This window comes from Cryptomeria japonica, chromosome 9 (genome assembly GCF_030272615.1).
Source record: "Cryptomeria japonica chromosome 9, Sugi_1.0, whole genome shotgun sequence".
Taxonomy (NCBI): domain Eukaryota; kingdom Viridiplantae; phylum Streptophyta; class Pinopsida; order Cupressales; family Cupressaceae; genus Cryptomeria; species Cryptomeria japonica.
In genome coordinates this window covers 529,162,487-529,172,653 of record NC_081413.1, presented here as the reverse complement: position 1 = coordinate 529,172,653, position 10,167 = coordinate 529,162,487, and positions in this window count along the sequence as shown.

Below are 10,167 nucleotides of genomic sequence, written 5' to 3'. Positions count from 1 at the left end.
GATTTCTGGCAGGAGGGGGAATTAGTGAGAAAGTTTGAATGGAGAACACTATAAACAGATATCTTTCTCCTAAAAGACTAGCCAAACAAACAATTTAGCTAACTGTCAAGAACTTTATTGCATTTATACTCATATCATACACAAACCAATTTAAGACAAAATGTAACCAGTTGTGAAAAGGTAATAAAGGTGAGAGTCCTGTATATTGATTCCTACTATTATAAGCAATCGCAGTTGTTTGATAACTTATATGGACTATATTAATCTTAATGAATTTTTAACGAGTGACCTGATTATCTTTTTTATTGGATTTTAATTAGTCCATTTGCCAAATTGAATTATGTTATAATGATGGGTCCATTTATGAGGGGTGATATTGCTATCGTGATGAGATTGTTTATTGAGTGAGGTGATAAAGCAGTTATGATTAGCTTGTTTATTGAGTGATCGCTATTTATACGTGTGGATAAATGATATTTGTAATTTTTCATATTTTTCACTCTCAGCACACTAATGCTTTTTATAATATGTTGTTAAACTCAGCAAATTAGAGGTAAAACATATGAATAAATTCATGAATCAGTCAATTTATTAGATAAGCACATAAATACGGGCAATATAAGAGGAAGTACTCAAAGGCCCTATTCATAAACGCCATATTTGAGAAAACTACCAAGAATTAATTATTGGTTGCTAGAATGATCTCTATATCCCCTTTCAGATTCCATGTTAGTTGCACCCATGAATCCAAAAAAAGGAGAGAAGCCCAGTATCCCATGAATTTGCAAATTAATGCATGTTTGCACAGATAGCTAACATCCTTGCTAACAGAGTTTGGTTGAATCACCAAGACCAGACGATCTACACTTCTTTCCAGACACCCATTTGCTTTCTTGACTCAGGGCATACCATGCAACGAAGAACCCTCCTTGATTCCAGATTTGTTCAAATGGTCCATGGCCTGAGCATGAGAATTGGGAGAAGGATCCACCCTCCCCACATTCTCCCCAATTACCTACTTTGAGGAATCACCCATCTCCCCCATTCAAAATAAGCTATTGCATACCAATATTTCAAAATGCATGAGCCACGACCCCCAACCAACTAGGGCCAAAGCCGTTATAAGCCAGAAAGAAGTAAAACCCTCAAAAATCCTTTCCAAGCAGAGAAAGAGACAGCTCCAAAAGCACTACTACCGAAAGCAACACCCACATGCTAAAACTGCAACATTGAGAACCAAAGAAAAGAAAAGCTAGGGCATCGAAGACCTAGCATTCATAGCACACTACACCTAGCCTTGCATAAAAATGCATAAATTCATGTTCAAATTGGAACTATAACTTATTTCACCTTAAATGAAGTTATAAAAAACGTAGCAAACCAATTTTTACTCATAAATATTTTAATGCCACATGGAAAAGGGTTGTCTCGGAACAAATAATCTGATCTCTTAATTTATTAGCCTTGCATTTTGTAACCATTAGGGAGAATTTAACGGAGTTCTTTTCAACTTAGATAAAGATAGGGGGAGTGTCTCATTCTAATACTAAAGAATGACTCTTATGACTAGACTAACAAAAGATTGGGGTTCTCTTACATTGTCAAGAGATTGGAGAGGTTCTTATACCCAAGTGATGGGTCATAATTCTTACTACAATATGAGTGTGAAACCTATTTTTGTTTTAGGCCACTACCCCTTACAACTTTCACTTTTTTAAAATAACTTGGCTTCTCAATACCCATTCAATTTAAAAAATATGTGGTTTTAAGACCTTAACTTGGCTTCTCAATACCCATTCAATTTAAAAAATATTTGGTTTTAAGACCTTAACTTGGCTTCTCAATACCCATTCAATTTAAAAAATATGTGGTTTTAAGACCTTGGTGGATAGAGATCCTTGAACAAAATGGGGATAATGTGTTCAACATATTAAAAAATATTACACATTAAGAGCTACTTGAAATGGTGGAATATGGCATCAACCTTTGAAGAGAAAGGAAGGGTGGAAATGGAAATCAAATAGTTTCATGAAAAGATATCAATCAAGATAATGGATTAAAAAACATACCATGAAGATAAAGGATAATGAAAGAGCAAAACTTTTTGATAAAGAAGAGATCTTTTGCAAGTTGTGTTGTCATTTTTGTGGTTTATGCTGTGATTGTCATTGATGGGGACACACTTGTATTGAGATCCCCTTTATATGTATGAGCTTATGCTCAACCGGTATTTGTTCCAACCGGTATGTTGTATACTAGTCTCTAGACTAGTGACGATTTTGCAGAATGTGTTTCCCGGTTTGAAGCGGCATGTCGACCCCAAGCGGTTCGTAGATCACAAGCGGTACGAGGGAGAAAAGCGGCACAACACATTCTTACCAGTCTTCATTTTTGTCAAACCGGCAACCGGTATTTTGTATGAACCGGTAATACTCTGTGATGAGTTACCATCCGGCATTTTGTGATGAGTTACCAATCCACCGATTGTTTGACAGTGCCGACACATTGACGGTGATTCTTGTGTCGTGTTACTAAGTATGTCTAGGTTCATTGAACCTAGGAAATTGTAAAGAAATCCTATTGGATCGACATGAAATCAGATTCCTTTAAAAGGACATCATGTCTAGGGTTTTAGGTGGTTGCGAAAAGGGTTAATGTTGAGCTGGGGTTTAAGGTGGATGTTGAGTTGTTGTAAGAGCGATCTTATCTGAGAAGATCGAGTTGCAAATGAGAGAGAGATAGAGAAGACTGAAGTAATGCTGGAATGCATTAGCTGCGAGCAATACTAGATCTAACCAAGCAGTTTGTGCTATTAGATAGATCAAACACTTGTTGATTACTCACATCTTTGACAAGTCTGTAGCCCCTAACCGGGTAGGCCTCAAAGCCTTTGTAAAACCCTCCTAACAAGGTGGTTCACACATGTGAATCTAAAATCCTTTAACAAGGTAGTCTTTAATCGGACTTATCTCCTAATAGAGATTGAGATTCCTAATAGGATCTGTTCTGGTGAAGAACATTGTAAGACCTTAACCGGTCTGGTTTCTATTCTGCAGATAGTGACTTATGAGTTCCATCTCACTGTGGTTTTTCCCAGTTGGGTTTCCACGTCAAATATCTTGTGTTATGGTTGTATTACTTTTGTGGGTGAATGTTTTATTTGCATTTTGGTTTGCATGTGTGGTAACCGATTTGACTGTCAGACTGCTTTACTGGTTTGTCTTTAGACTGTGTAAGTGTTTTAGTGCAAAGATTTTTGGCATACTAATTCACCCCCCCCTCTTAGTATTCATCAATTGGTATCAGAGCCAACCTTTCTATAAGTTTAACCACTTGGAAAGAGATATGAGGGAATACACCTTGAGGGAACTTACTTAACGGCTCACTAAGTCTGAGCAAGCCTATGATGATCTTATGGTCAAATACAAGGCATCTCAAGCAAAAAGAAGAGAACATGCAGAGAGACTGATGGAACTATCTGAAAGTAGTTCTGAAGATGAAGCTAACATGGAAGCCATGATTGCTGAAGTGAATAAGCTGAATGATTCAAACTCCAATCTGAAAAAGGAATTGGAGGGACCGACTATTCGATTTAGTCAAGAGCTTGAGAACCGGAGAAAAGCTGAAGATCGGATAAAGGATAGAGATCATGAGATCTCCAAGTTGAAACAAGAGATTAGTGCATTGACTGCTCGCTTTCATGAGAGCAGAATGGAAAAGGAAGACATGCAAGGAGAACTGAACATAGCCATCACTGAAAATGCAAATCTAATGGAGACAAATACTGCTATTTCCAAAGAACTCTTTGAGTCAAAGGAAATACTTGCTAAGTTTGGCAAAAGTACTGTCAAGCTAGAGCAAAAGCTTGAGTCGTCTAGACCGACAAAGAATACCAATGGTCTTGGTTTTTCTGGACATGAGGAAGGAGAATCCTCAAGAACAAATGCTGAAGCATCAAAGAAGCAACCGACACTCAAAGGAAAAGGTAAGCAAAAATTCAAACTTGTTTGCTTTAACTGTCTTAAAGAAGGACACACTGCCAATGTATGTAGGAGCAAAGCCTACAATAATTTTCCTTATTTCATCAACAATGTACCTAGATTCAATAAGTTCAATGGTCATTGTTATGCATGCAACAAGTTTGGGCATAGAGCATTTGAATGCAGGTCTGTAGTGGATAACACTGGAAGATATCCTCAGAGGACCCAAGGAACTGGTCCTGAATCTTTTATGAACCGGAACCACAACCGGTTTAATGACTTCAATCATCAGTCAAGAAGCAGTAGTCATCAAGCGGCAACTGGATGGAGAGAAAGTTGTATGATCTGTCATGGTCATGGTCACACTGCTGCAACATGCAGAAGAAAGAATGGAAACATGTACAATGGACCTTGGAGAGCACCTGGACTTGCTTGCTAGCACTGCAACAAACCGGGTCACATTGCAAGATTCTGCAGAAGCAGAAAAAGTATATCTGATGATATACCGGTCACTCCGGAAGGAGAAATAGATGTTGAAAAAGTTCAAGGAGATATGAAGAAAACATGGAGGAAGAAACCAATATTGTCGGAGGAGGAACTGGTTTCTGCACCTAGTGTGGAAATATCGGAACCGGCAAACTAAGCCTCAAAGGCTTAGAGGGAGCAAATGGCGAAATGCTTTCGAACCCCCGGTTGACACCGGTAAAAGACCTTAACCGATATGTGATACCCGTTGCTTGGCAAAAGACCGAAAACGGTAAAAAGGCAAATTAGGGTTTACGCCCTAATAGAGGAGCATTAATGATGGTAGGTGAGAGACATGTATAAATGCAATTTTTCAAATCATTTCTCACTATCTGTTTTCGAGCGAAGAAAAGTTTTCAAGTGCAGAGCGAAAAAAAAAGGCGATTTGAGCTTAGATTTCAAGAAATTGGATAACCTTGAAAGAGATTCAAATTTAGTTTGCAAGCGGTAGTGGAGAACTCAAAGTGGTGATTTGGCATCCGACGGAGAGCGAAGTGAAGCAGAATCTGGAAGCCCTAAATTCGCGTTTGAAAGGTATTTTTTCGTGTTCTTGAAATACTCTACAATGGCTTCCGCATCTCATACCAGTTCGAGTACATCCATAGAGTCAGAAAGTTTTATTCAAAAGAAGGCTAAATATAATGTTTTATCACAAGTTCCAGCTAGAGTCGTAGTCGAAGAAGGAATTTCTGATTATATTGATTGCAAAATAGAAGACCTAGGGTCTTTAGCTATTCACACTCAGTTAGGTCTATTTTGTGGCAAGGACAAAAAGATCAAACCAGAGTTCAGTATCTTAGAGAAGAAGAAACTCCATAATGCGGTATATTTTCTGGAAGACTTCACGGAGGATCACATCAGGATCATCTTGAGCAGAGTCCATGGTGACAAAATGTACCTGGAGAGGACGCATGATATCACGCTTGAAGCAATTCATGCAGTCACCGGTTTCTACAACATAGGGAAAGTGCCAGCCCTTAGAACAGTAAGCAAAATGGAAATGACCAAGCTCACCGGTTCGACAAGTGATTCACGAGGTATGACAGTTAATCTTATCAAGGATGAACTGGTGAAATACACTTGCATGGTGATAGGCTACAAAACATTCTCAACCAGCATGATTAATTCTGTATCTGCTGCAGCGGTAAATGCCGCTTACCAGATGATTAAAGAGGATAAATCATTTGACATATGCACCGGTATGTAGAGGCAACTCCTGTTAAATCTTAAGGCAATCAAAAAGGACAATTCACTAAGGTTTAAGTTTGGACAACTACTGGTAGGGTTGTTTTTCTATTTCCAAGGCTACTTTCCGGGTGGAGGAGATGTCCAGTGGTCCCTTGACCAACCGGTAACCAAGCAGATAAAAGAAAGTGTGCAAGCCATTGGAACCGGCTACCCTGAGGTACTGAACAAATACTTTGATGAGTTCAGAAGAAAGATGAGTCAGAGGGTAAGAATCTCAGGTGACATAGTAAAGAAATATGAAGATGACATCTGTTTCACTATTCAGGTGGACAAATGTCTAATGGAGGCTGTTGAGCCTAGAATGGAGGAAGTGGAGCCTATGGGCTATGAGGTCATGTTTGACATGCTGGAAGGGTATGCTTCAACCCTTATTGCCTCGCCTCTTGATCCAAAGGCTAAGAGGACCGGAACCTACTTGGAGAGGATCACACCGGTTGAAGAAGCATCGGTGAAGAAGGGAAAAGAACCGACAGCTAAGAAAGCTAAGGCAGTGCCTGCAGCATCGACACCAGCTAGCACTGTGATTCCAAGAGTGACCAAGCGGTCACCAGCAAAGAAGAAACCGGAGGTAACACCGGCAAAAGTCTTCGAAAGGAAGAGGAAGACTACGACAAATGAACCAGACTCCAAAGAAACCGAGTCTGATGAACAGCCAAAGAAAGCTAGATAGACCAAGAAGATGAAGAAGAATGAACTGACAACATCCACACCGGTAAATATAGATATCTCCTCTTACAAACCTTTGACACATTGTCAAAGAACAGTAAAGAATATTAGGAGAAAGTTACTTCATGATTTAATAGATTATTATGATGAATTCAATAGTGAGGAAAAAGATGAAGTACTACAGGAAATCATTCTTTATTTATGTAAAAATAACCGGTCACCATCAGAGATTAAATCTCAGACATCGGATTCATTATTTAAAACATTGGATAACAAATGGCGCATTGCCATTGAAAAGGAACAGGAGATTAGGGAGAAAGTTTTTGCACAGTACTTCCCTGAACTCTCAAATTCAGAATTGTTTGATGTATTGGATCAAAATAAAGGTCTCTTCTTCACAAGGAGAAGAAGACTCTGGTTGTTGGAGGGAAGAGTTGATGATGTAGAAAAAGATACACATCAGCACATGGGCCATGCTATCAGTTCTCACAAAGCACGAATGGCCAACATCCAAGCGGAAAAGGAATCGGTTATTTCCAAACCAGATGAGGTTTTTGATGAGGAAGGAACCCTGGTGGAAGAACCAATCGACACCATAGATGTCGATGCCCTGGATGTAGAAGATGTCACTCAAGACATACCTTCTGAGGGTACTGAACAGGGGCAACAGGCCGATCAGGGTGGTGAACAAGCTGTGGACACACAACAAGCGACAAAAGATTAGGAAGAGAAAAAGAAGAAGGATGAAGATGAGAAACAAAAGAAAGAAGAAGAGGACAAGGAAGAAAAGAAGAAGCAAGAAGAAGAAAGGAAGAAGAAAGAAGAAGAGGACAAGGAAGAAAAGAAGAAGAAAGAAGAGGAGAAGAAGAAGAAGGAAGAGGAAGAGAAGAAGAAAAAGGAAGAGGAAGAGAAGAAGAAGAGGGAAGAAGAAGAAAAGGAAGAGCGGAGGAGAAGAAAAAGGCAGAGGAAAACAAGGAAGAAGAGAAGAGAAGAGAAGCGGAAAAGAAGAAAGCTGAAGAAGCCAAGGAACGAGAAGCGGCAAAAAGCTTTCAGGTGGAGACTCCGAAGGCAACCGGAAGTCAACCCTCACCGGTTGATCTCTCTAGTCCTATCGATCTCCAATCTGCAAGTGAGTCGGAGCTTATGCAGAGCATCAAGGTTGCTCAAGAGCGCCTTGAGATCATTCGCAGGAAAAAGGAACAAGACATCATCCAGGCAGCTGTAGATATATTTACCGGTCTAATACCTAACACTAATCTTCTTGACACTGATTCATCACTAGCACAACTCAAACTTCTGTGTACTGTAGTGGATGATCAAGTGCAAAGTCTAGAAGAAGCAGCAGAGGCCAATGTAAAGAAAGAGCACCAAAAAGCTCTGAATGTTGCTCTAGTGAAGAAATTGAATGAGCTTAGGACTGAACTGCTAAAGGATCAAAAGGACATAAGGAGTGCCTTGGATGAGGGAAACTTGCTACTCAGCAAAATCTGTCAACCTCATCTGTTCTGTGATGATGTTCTAGCCAAGAAGCAACAACTTCAAACGGACTTACAGTCTTACTTGAGCACATTCAAGATTCCTTACGACTCCTTTGTAGCATATGGGCAAACCGTTCACCGGTTCCAGATCCAGTCAGCCAAGATGGAGCAAGAGATCAACACAAGGTCTAGGGATTTGCAAGAGCTTCAACTGGTATTACTTCCACGACTGCAAATTCTCCAGAAATGCTATCTGAACCTAGATGCCCTGACAGTCACACAAGAACTGAGCACAATAGATGCCATGGAGGAACAGGTATCACAAATGCAGACAGAGAAGGAAGTGGCGACCTCCCTACTTGAGTCCTGGTCTCTTTCCATGAAACAATTTTTGCAGGACTATAAAGCGGTTTTTGACAAGTATTATTCATTATTGTCATAAAATCTTTTATATATATATGGAAACAGGTTTTTCAGCAGTACTTTGTCATTGTTGGCAAAGGGGGAGAAGTATATGGTTTTAAATTTTGAAATTTTGGTATATCAGAGGGAGAAGTATCTGTTTTCAAATTTTGATATATGCTGTGATATATGCTATAAGCTCTGAATGCAAAATTGCTATACACTCTGTTGATTAAGGGATAGTGTATATGCTTAGGGGGAGCAATTTTGTTAATGACAAGTTTTTCTGTTGTAAAACACTTAGATGTCAAAATTTTATTTTCCTAAGTGTTGCCATCAATGCCAAAGGGGGAGATTGTTGGCATTTTTATGGTTTATGCTGTGATTGTCATTGATGGACACACACTTGTATTGAGATCCCCTTTATATGTATGAGCTTATGCTCAACCGATATTTGTTCCAACCGGTATGTTGTATACTAGTCTCTAGACTAGTGGCAATTTTGCAGAATGTGTTTCCCGGTCTGAAGCGGCATGTCGACCCCAAGTGGTTCGCAGATCACAAGCGGTATGAGGGAGAAAAGCGACACAACACATTCTTACCAGCCTTCATTTTTGTCAAACCGGCAACCGGTATTTTATAACCAGTAATACTCTGTGATGAGTTACCAACCGACATTTTGTGATGAGTTACCAATCCATCGATTGTTTGACGGTGCCGACACATTGACGGTGATTCCTGTGTCGTGTTACTAAGTATGTCTAGGTTCATTGAACCTAGGAAATTGTAAAGAAATCCTATTGGACCGACATGAAATCAGATTCCTTTAAAAGGACATCATGTCTAGGGATTTAGGTGGTTGTGAAAAGGGTTAATGTTGAGCTAGGGTTTAAGGTGGATGTTGAGTTGTTGTAAGAGCGATCTTATCTGAGAAGATCGAGTTGTAACTGAGAGAGAAATAGAGAAGACTGAAATAATGTTGGAATGCATTAGCTGTGAGCAATACTAGATCTAACCAAGCAGTTTGTGCTATTAGATAGATCAAACACTTGTTGATTACTCACATCTTTGACAAGTTTGTAGCCCCTACCCGGGTAGGCCTCAAAGCCTTTGTAAAACCCTCTAACAAGGTGGTTCACACATGTGAATCTAAAATCCTCTAACAAGGTAGTCTTTAATCGGACTTATCTCCTAACAGAGATTGAGATTCCTAACAGGATCTGTTCTAGTGAAGAACATTGTAAGACCTTAACCAGTTTGACCTTAACCGGTCTGGTTTCTATTATGCAGATAGTGACTTGTGAGTTTCATCTCACCGTGGTTTTTCCCAGTTAGGTTTCCACGTCAAATATCTTGTGTTATGGTTGTATTACTTTTGTAGGTGAATGTTTTATTCGCATTTTGGTTTGCATGTGTGGTAACCGGTTTGATTATCAGACTGCTTTACCGGTTTATCTTTAGACTGTGTAAGTGTTTTAGTGCAAATTTTTTTGGCATACTAATTCACCCCCCCCTCTTAGTATTCATCAAGTTGAGATCTAGATAAACATGGATCCAAGAGGGAAATGGATTTTTTTTTTCACAATTCCACTAAAACTTGAAGATAGTATAAAAATATCAAGAATATGAATGATATCTATGCTAGAAAAAATGTAAATACATGCATCCAAGAAATAAATTATTTCCACAAATTTCTTGACAATTGGGAAGGTTCTAAACTTGGATTATGGAAATAGTTGCTAAGAATTATCACATCTTAAAGATTGAGTAGAATTGTATGCTAATGAATCTATTCACATATGATAAAATTAAATTGGCTAAATAGAAAATTTAGTTGAATAAATTTTTGAGCCCAATGAGTTTCTAGA